Below are 10,522 nucleotides of genomic sequence, written 5' to 3' on the forward strand. Positions count from 1 at the left end.
CTTGCATTATCATTTTTGCCGTTATCATAATATTTCTTAAACTGTTTCAAAAAACAATATTATCGTTTATCGCAATAACTTCTGTGGACGATTTATCGTCCAGCAAAATGTATTATTGCAACAGGCCTAAGTTCTTGTAAAAGAAATTTGATTTAATGTGTTCTGCAGTTTGTAGCACTGTTTAGTATTTGGTTGTGTTATTTGTGGACTAAAACTTGAACTTTGGTAAAATTAGGCCTGTCGCAATAAGCAATAAATCAATTAATTGCATGATCCATTAAGACAAGCTCAATAATCTCAATTTGCATGATTTATTGTTTTTCTCTTTCTACCAAAAACAAGAACAAAACTCTTCAGTTTGTGCGTTGGTCTCAAATAGCTCCTTTTTCTGAAGGATAATTCTGTTTCCAGAGACTTCAAATTCAATTTATTGGTGGTTTCTGTTGTTTTGTTTACTTATTTTGGATATTTTAAATGTCTTCTTAAAGTTTATTGATCTCTGAGAATGTGTTCTTGCATTATATTGCTTGAAAATGGTCACAAAACAATATTATCGTTTATCGCAACAACTTCTGGGAGAATTTATCGTCAACAAAATTTATCGTGACAGTTCAGTGTATAGTACTCCTTGCACGACTTTATTCTCTTACGATTTCTCGTAATATTATGGTTTTATTCTCGTTTTATTCATTTTTTGTTAGCCTTGCCTCTCATGATCATAATCCGGCCTAACAAGGATCGACTTTGCTCCTTGTGTTTTCTGCTCCTTCGTGTCAAGCTGCTGATTTGGCTCATGTGTGTCCAGTGGCGACCTATGCGCTCCAACCAGTTCAAACCAGTCTCCCCAGCAGGTCAGCTCAGCACCAGGGCTGCTCCTCCTCCTCTTCATCTCTGTCTATTTGGCTCTGTGTCTCTCCCTCTGTGAGTCAGATTAGAGGCTGATTGCCATGTGGACTAATTATCTTACAGCAACAGACTCGTCTCTCTCCTCCATCAGCTTTCTAATGCTCTCTTTCTCATTCTGTTGGACGTCTCCAGCAGCCAACGTCCCGCTGCAGCTATCAGGATCCTCCTTTTCCCTCCATGCTCTTTCTTCATAATAATAAACCTGTAATGTGTCTTCATCACGTGGCGACATCCCACTCCGTCGTAACTGTGATGACTAAATCTCTGGTGACAGAATAAACTGCTCATGTGGTTTCCAGCGGCGCTCTTCGGGGTTTATTTGATCCGCTTCCTGGAAGTTTTTGCTGTCAGTTTTTTGCTCAGACTTTGCCAGGTCAGTGATTTCCAAACTGCAAACATTTAATGAGCGTTGCGTTTAGCGCTGCAGTAACCTAATGTTTCCCAGTTTTGGCGACCAATGGTTCAGTTTATTGTAGTTAAATAAAACTAACAAACTGAAATTGAGAAAACGTTTTTAACGCGCATAAATAAAAACGGTATTTGATGATTGTGCCAGCTATTTTTCACTGATATTTAATGTACTTCCTTTCATTTTTATTTCCTATTGTGAGATGTGTGTTATTATGGGAAGATAAAGTGCGTTTATAAAACTACAACATGCTGAATTTACATATATAATAGACTTTGTTTTCGTGTTTGGGTCTATTTATTAGCCTTTTGAACTGTGAAATGTCTTCATTATTAATTTTTTTTAACTCCTCACAAGCAGTTTGCCTCAGCTTTCGTCAAAATACGTCACTTCAAACTCCCCCTGGTGACATTTAGGCAAGTCTCCAATATGGGAGAAAACACCAGTTAACTGGTTGCTCAACAAAAATTGAATACTTTTTTTGAAAATAGTAACTTCTGTTGAAGATAAATGTATAAATAATCTAAATACTTTAATCTTTTTTGAATTCTGCACCTAAAAATTAACCAAAGTATGAAAAAACTAAAGCTACTATTTAACTAATAACTAATAAAAACTAGCTAACACTCAAAAAACGAATTAAAACTACATAAATTAGACAAATAAAAAGTCGCAACAAATTAAAACTAATGAAAACTCTGTGCAGACAGATTGAAAAAGCATAACTTCGTTGGGGGACGTTTGTTTAAGATGAGAAAGCAACACGTTTTGCACGGTTTTTAGATTTTTGTTTAATTTTCTTTTAAGCAACTGAAATGTCAAGGTTGTTTAAAGTCTTTTTAAACAGAAGCTTGAAAAAATGCATTTAAAACCCACAAGGGCAGCTCAGTCGCTCAGTGAGGACAAATACAAACAGAACTACTTAGTCTGAGTGAGTTTAATATATTTTTAATTGACAGTTTTAAAAATTAAGCTTTTGTACTCTCTTCCTGTTTAAAACTTTAGTCCTCAAAATACCTCATTTTATTTGACGGGTTAGTAAGAACTAAAATAAAGTCATAATAACAGGAAAGTACATCCTTATTTACTTCTACAGTTTTATATGTCTAGATATAATGAAGATCATGAGGTCTTTAATTATTTAATGGAGATGCAATGTAAAATTCACATTTTTTTTTACTTCCATTTGGGTTTCAACTTCTTCTAAAATCAACCCAATCACTTGAAAAACAACAACACCTGGCCAGTTTCTTGGTAATAAGTTTGATTTTTGGTGTCTGGAAAATGAGCTGTTTCAAATGTTTTCCTGATTTGTAATAGCAACCCCTGCAGAGTTCCACTTGTTACCTAGCAACCCCAGCTAATCCCAGCCCGTTACCCTAGAAACCCTGGGGCCACGAGGGGAGTGTGTTGTATTGAACCCTGAATCTGACTGTTACTTTAACCAAAGAACAGTTTCCTTTATTTAAAGAAGGAAGAAAACTGAATTTTAATCTATTTGAAGGTAATTTTTAGTCACATGTTAACCTTTTCTAAGAACAGAGTTTCACTCTCCATTTCCAGAAACAAATCTTGTGTGAACTAACCCTGTATTTGGGTTGTTCACTCTATAATCTTGTAGTTTCTTGCATCTTTTTTCATTTAAATGGAGATTTTTAGGGAGCAAACAAACCAGTTTGTTGGAGGCCTAATAAGTGGCCAGATAGCGTCCTGTCTGTTTACATTAACAGGATTCGTGACAGTTGACAGCAACACTTGTAAATTATGTTCAGCTTGTGTTTAACATCACTTTGTAAAGATTATTTAATTTTATGCCCAGCTGCATGCTGTCTTGTTTTAAATGCAGGGTCCCTCCTGTGATTTTGCTATAAAAATTGCCCTCTGGAAAAAGAAATAAAGATTGTCCATCTTCGCTTCTGAGTTTCTAAAGTAATATTTTTCTTAAGCTCTCCATCCTCCAGCTGCTTGGTTGAGATTATATTTACATAAGATTTGTATAATTCATGACCACTTCCTGTGGTTGGCGTGAGGCGTATGAAAAGTTGTCTGCAGCTGGAAACGTCAAACTTTGAGTCTGATTCAAGGTGAAAAGCTGAGACCATTACTGCTGCTGCTGCTTTGTAAAAAAATAAAAAATACATGCAGGACGTTTCAGGAGAACAAACCTCTGTCCGACTTAGAAATGACTAACTCAGGAGATCAACCTGTGTACATCTGATTAGACTCTAGAACAGGATTGTGAACACAAGCAGGGTCACTTAATGCTAATTGCTTTGCTGGATGCACTGAATGTCCCGCATCGTCATTTAAGCTTCTGCTACTGTTGTGATGGCAGCATTTTGAACTGGCCCAGAAGAGTCAAGGAAATTCAAAACCCACGATGCAGCAACAAAACCCACGATGCAGCAACAAAACCCACGATGCAGCAACAAAACCCACGATGCAGCAACAAAACCCCACGATGCAGCAACAAAACCCACAATGCAGCAACAAAACCCACAATGCAGCAACAAAACCCACGATGCAGCAACAAAACCCACGATGCAGCAACAAAACTCCACGATGCAGCAACAAAACTCCACGATGCAGCAACAAAACCCACGATGCAGCAACAAAACCCACGATGCAGCAACAAAACTCCACGATGCAGCAACAAAACCCACAATGCAGCAACAAAACCCACGATGCAGCAACAAAAACCAAAAGCAACAACAAAAAGGCAGCAAAAAAGCCACAATGTATAATCAAAAACCATAATGCAGCAACAAAAACAGTGTAACAACAAAAGCCATAATGCAGCCATTAAAACATTTTTAAAAAGCCACAACGCAGAAATCTAAAACAAAAAAGCCACAACAGAACTACAAAAATGCAACAACATAAGCCACAATGCAGCAACAAAAACATAAAGCCATAGAGCAACAAAAACTACAATGCAACAAAAATGCATCAAAACCCACAATACAGAAATAAAAACATAAAAAGCCACAACGCAGCAAAAAGATGCAACAAACCAATTGTTTGTTTTTTGCTTTCAAAGCGACGCCTGAATTCAGTTTCTGTTTTAGGGTATTTATTTTTTTCTATTATTTCTCTGTGTGAGCGAGCCATTATTCTCAAATGGGCACCAATGAAGTTTGTTGGAAATAGTAATTTAAGCATAAATGTTCTAACATTTTGAAATAAAAAGCTTCATAGTACAGATCTCGAGATACTGAAAGAAATGCATGAAATTGAAGTTAAATATTTTGAAAACCCAAATAAATGCTTTTTAATGAGAAATATATTTAGTTCCTACCAAATATAATTAAAATTTTCATCAGAGCTGGCTTAATTTATGCCTTAGTGAACAAACATGGACGTCGTCTGTTTGTTTGCTCGTGGTTTTTGTTTTGCTGGGTATTTTTAGCCTCCAGTCTTCCTGCTGCGCTCCGAGGGGAGCAGCTGAGGGAGTGTCACCGCCCATCCACCCCTCCAGATGACAGGGAGTGAGACAGGTCCAAGCCTCCTAATTGTCCTGGAGCTAATAATAAAACCCGCATCTGAACCGATTTCACGCAGCATGTCTAGGTGCTGGAACCCAAACTCTGCTTTGGATTAGCAGAGTTTCCCTCTGGAGGGTAGATTTACTTCTGAATGAAGCAGTTCGCAAAATTCTGCTTTGGCAGCTCTCATTTCTGATTTCAAAATTACCTGGATTCATTATTTATGCACCAAGGAGGAAATTTTACTAATTTGGTTTAGGACTGAAGCGATTAATCATGATTAATTGTTGACTAGAAGCCATTTGCTAAAAAAACCCCCCAACATATTCAGAGCAGCAATTATACCAAAACTGTACAAATAATATACATTTTGCATTTAAGATTAATCATGATTATTTGATTATTGAAATTGTTGTCAATTAATTTAGTAATCGATTAATTGTTAATGGGTATATACAGACACAAAAAGGGCAATTTTCTGGAAAAAAATCCCATTCAGAAAAGTTATATATATATATATATACTGTGTATATATATATATATAATATAATCATTTCAGATAAAAACATACTCTAAACTCCTGAAGTGACGTAGTTTTAGCTCCACCTGGTTCAGATTTACCAAAGGAATGCTACTTTACTGCATTTTAGGCAATAAAACTTAATTTTCTTACTTAAAAAATTAATTATTTAGTCATTTGTTGCTTTTAATGCATTTCTAATATTGTGGCAAAATGAAAAATCTGTAAAATGAACCTTTGTTTATACGATTAATCGTCGAAATAATCAATTAATCGATTACTAAAACAATCGTTTGTTGCATCCCTACTTTAGCTGTACATATTCTATGCAGAAGGACTTTTCTCCGCTGTGGTTTCCTGTTTGTAAATGCTGCCAGTTCCCATCTATCCAGACCTGTAGGTTTTGATTAGCCTCAGGTACCTGCAGACACACACACTTTCACTCATCTGTTTGAGTTACACTCGAGGAAACGGACAGCTAGTATGTAGGGCAAAACCATGGATACAGCAGCAGGAGCAGAGATGCTTAATGTTTTTACATCAGTACAGATTTTATTACGTTTGGTTTTGTTTTTGCTTTTTTTTCTGATGCTCTTCCTAGAAATGACGATAACCTAATATATGAACTCTTGGCTACAGTGAGTGAAGCGTATTAGTATTATATTAGTTATTTCTTGGCTGTTTTACTTAAATGAAAGCAGCTGCTTCTTGATGTCGTTGATGTTTCAGTTTTGAATATACAGACAAAATTTTCACACATTTCTCAAATCTTTAATTTAAGGATCTTCCTTCTGACTAATAACTTGATTTATTCCATACAGGTTTGATGATCTGCTGCTTTTTAGACACTTACAGGCATATTTTAAATGTGAAACTGAGTTATATTAGAGACGATATTTCTGTAGGTCTGCAAGAAAATATCTGGACATTATTTGTTTGCTGGGTTATTGTGTTTTATATATAAAAATCTACAGTGGCGTATTATGACCACTGTAGATGTTTTTTTTTATTCTGAAATTTTGTGATTTTTGTGATATTAAAATAAAATAATAATAATAATAATTAAATAAATAAAAATAAGGGATTCATCTTAGAAATTTTCTAGAATTTTTTTTTTAAATTTAAGTTTAAAAGGTTGACCAGTTGTATATACAAATTATATATATATATATAAAATTTGAGATTAACCTTAGAAATTTTCTCAAAACTTGAACATTTCGGAGATTGAAAAAACTGAGATTCAAAAGTCAAAACATTTCAACTTTTGAAATTCAAATTTTCAGGTTTTTTAAAAAGAATTTCTGAGATTAACCTCAAAATTTCTGAATTTTTTGATGGTGAACTCATCTTTACAGAGAAACCGTTTATCTGCCATCTACAGTGGCTACACTAACTAGCCTTAGCATCACAACAGGCCATGCTAACTGCTGCGTAGCAGAGCCACATGAGATTGTGATTGACATCAGTAAGTCCCGCCTCCTGGCTCTGATTGGTTGGCGATTTAAGTGATGGTTTCATTAAATATGTAAAAATTAAACTGTTCTTCATAAAAGTTACTTACTGTAGTTTAAATGTTTGAATTAAAACAATTTCTGCAAACAAGTGGATCAAATCTCTTCCAAAACGATGAGACAATAAAAAAATAAATATTAAATCAAATGAAAGACAATATTAGACTTTAAAAATGTCTACTGCTTTAATTTATACATTAGATTTTTTTTTTTTCTTGCTGTAGCCTGACTTTCGTCCCTGCTTGCAGCTCTTACGTAAGGCTGGGTTTGTTTTGCTGCTCTTTAGCCCGAGGTGCTCTCACTCTCAGCATTACCACAGCCAAGCTCTGCTGCAAAGTCGGGGCAGCAGCGCTCTGAAAGGGCAAAACCCAATTCCACAGCACGAGCGCAGTGGAGGGGAAGAAAAGAAAAGGATTCAGGGAGGAGGTGCAGAGTATTCGGCCTTGTTCATGCAACACGCTGCAAGGATTTCTGAGGGTACGAGTTCGTCTGTGGGGTTGAAAAATCTGTTCAACACCTGAGCCCAGAACGACCCAGATTATTGTGTAACCTCCATGTTTTATGCTGTACAAATGAGACGACTGAAAGCCGCTCCAGCGAAGATGGAAACGATGCTTTTCAGTGATTTTTTACAGACAGAATTACTGTCATGAGAGAAAAATGGGATTATTTCCTTTCATTTCTCTTCTTTACCGTGAACTAAGAATACTTTTTAGATCATGTTTCGCCACAAAGCCAAGTCTCAATATGTCACATCATCCAAGTATCTGCTGATCTCTGGTAGCAGTCAGTATCGCAACAAATCTGAGGAGGCCTCTGACTGAAGACAGTTACTGTTTGACTGTCTGTACGTGCCAACGGCTCGATTTCCCCTCAATAAAGATGATGTTTTACAGTCACATGTTCTGGATGATACAATCAGTTGTTACGCTAATCCACCTCATTTGCTTTTGCTGATCCGTCTAGAAAACCCGGCAAAGAAGGAAAACCTGACAAATCTGATCCATCAGCTTCTCGAACCACATTTATTTCAGTATTTTTGAAATATCTGCAGGATTTTAGTTTCCATATTGCTGTGGAGTAAATTTGTTGGGGTCAAAATCCCAAAGCTGAAAGTTCTCAGGAGCCAAAATTATTATTTTTGCAAAGAGAAAAAGGGATTATAGTGAATTCTTTCTCCTTTACCTGCACAACTATACATTAAGCAAGTTAAATTTGAATGAAACCAACATTTGCCTTAATCTTTGGCCTATTATTATCTACTTTGTTGGTTCTATAAAACCAACAAAGTTTTTTTTTTGTTCATTTCCTGCAGCAAAAATAAAAAAAATTGTTTTCAAACTCTCCCTGTGTAAAACGTTGCTGGATGTTTGTGGCACAACTTTCTATGAAATAAAAATAAAAGAAAAAAGAAAATAAATTCTTGTACATTTTACATTTAAGCTGGCCATGGAAAAATTTTGTTGTTAAAAAATTACAATCACTGTCCATCTGCATTGGCTCCATTTGCATCATTCAGGGGCCACACAAAATTATTCCAAGGGCCACAAAAGGCCACTGGGCCACACTTTGGACAACCCTGCTCTATATAGACTTCCCAAAGTGACCCGCATGTGCAGAATAAGAACATTAACGTCACAAAACCAGAATGACTGATTACCTACAGGTGAGAGCAGAGAGTTTATCAGGCTGCGTAGGAAGTTTTAAATGTTTGCCATCACCTGGGATCCAGGCTTCGCGTTTCTCACACTTTATCCTGACAGTTGGTAATCTATGACGGCACATTTTAGACAGAAACAAGAGTATATTCCTGCCAAAAAACTCAGACATTTTAAGATTTATTTCAGAAATTCTAGAAAAAACAATACATTTCTTTTGGAAAGAAAAAAAATCTATGAAAATTTGTAGAACATACTTGGAAATTTCTGAGCTCCAAAAGTCCAAATTTTGCAAGGGGAAAAAAAAAGTTTGAAATTTTTTAATTAATCTCAGATATTTTCTAGAAAAAAAAACCTATTTTTGTTGTTTGTTGAAACTCCGAAGTGAATTTGCTGCTGTGCTTAAAATTTTTCTACTGCTTTATTATGCAACAAGTTGAAGCAGCAAAGTAAGCCCAGAGCATCATACTACCATCGCCATGCTTTTCTGAGATGCTGTTAGCTTTATTTCAGATGTAAAATCACACTTAACAAAGAGTTCCCATTTGTCCACAGAATATTTTCCTAAAAGTCTTGGATCATGAAGATGTTTATTGCTCATTTATACCTCATAAATAAATTAGATCATCTTTTCAGAATATGTTTTTGCATTTACTCAGGTTTTCTTTTCTGATACTTAAAAGTAGTTTGCTCTGAAACATTTGACAAAAAGGAAACAAATAAATTTTTAACATCAATGTATAAACAAATAAACAGTGCTGTAAACTTTACTAAAGATTAGGTTTGGTATTTCCCAACTTAATGAGAAAAAGAAAAACATATTCTTAAACTCTTGAAGTTTCTGCTTTAATATTTTACTTTTTATGTTTTGCAGTGTAGAAAAATTCAATATCAGGCATATATAATAGTTTTATTGCTTTATTGTTTAGTTTGGGTTATTTTAAAGTGTTTTTCATGGGTTCTTGTTCTGGTATTAATAGGAGCCTTCAGTCTCGAGACATTTTGCTCTGTTATCAGTTCTTCCTCAAATGAAACTTTGAGGAAGTCATTTTTTAAATAATTTTGTGTTTTCTGTAGCTTGACAAAATCTTGTGTCCTTGCAGGCATATCTGTAGTTATTTTTTAATGATATTAGTCAATTCTGAGTCGTCTCGTTGGAATGACACGTGATTCTTTCTCTATTTCTTTCTTGCTGTTGTCATTTAACTTGTTTTTCTTCTTTAAAATCATTTTAAGTTGTCTGTCTTAAAATTGCTGTGCTGTTTTGGTAATTTTGTTGTGCATAAATCATGTCTGGGTCTTTTGATAGTTTGGAATCACTAAATTTGTTGTTTTTGAGTCATTTTATTCAGTAATTAGAGTGAATTAACTAAAAATATTATTAGCTAAACAAAGACTGTGGCTCAGGAAGTTCGTCTACAACCAAAAACACTGCAAATACAGAGGAAAAATGTAAATATGTTTATAATTAGTCTGATTGAGAAACAAAACTCAACTACTGAAGGTGAGAATGAGGGTTGATCTTTTTTTTTTTTTGCAACTAATGTCTCTGTTGAAATGTGGCAGACATGAGAGCGACATTTCCAGTTCCCCCACACCAGAGTGACGTATTGAAAGTTGTTGAAAAAGCTCAAGGGAATCAGGGCCGCAGCCATTAAACCAGAACTCTGTTAGAGGAGCAATAAATTGTGGGGATTATTACAGAAAGTTCCTCCAGAGTCTAAGAACCGCTTGACTTCAGAGGCTTTCAAGAAGAGGAAGTCAGGACTTTATATACAGGGCCGGATTTCATTCTATAAAATGTGTGAGAGGAGATGCGCAGTGAACCGTGACCAGCGCTGACGTTCCCACTTCTGCAAACATTGTTCATTTTTTTCTTAAAGCAACCCAGTGTGCACAGCAAAGCAAAGCATTAGCGGATGAAGAAATGATGAGTAACTCAAGAGATGCTTAGAAAATGTTACATTTAAAAAAAACACACACACAAGTGCAAAACAGCAGGCATAGAAAAGCTAATGAAAAATGTTAGAACA

General features: G+C 35.4%; 1 protein-coding gene across 1 annotated transcript in view; it reads right to left on the reverse strand.

Moving 5' to 3' along the window:
• Positions 1-10,522, reverse strand: part of nrip2 (nuclear receptor interacting protein 2) — a 33,295-nt gene that overhangs the window by 20,511 nt on the left and 2,262 nt on the right. The gene's annotated exons all lie outside the window — the stretch shown is intronic.

Source organism: Xiphophorus couchianus, chromosome 17 (assembly GCF_001444195.1).
Source record: "Xiphophorus couchianus chromosome 17, X_couchianus-1.0, whole genome shotgun sequence".
Classification (NCBI taxonomy): domain Eukaryota; kingdom Metazoa; phylum Chordata; class Actinopteri; order Cyprinodontiformes; family Poeciliidae; genus Xiphophorus; species Xiphophorus couchianus.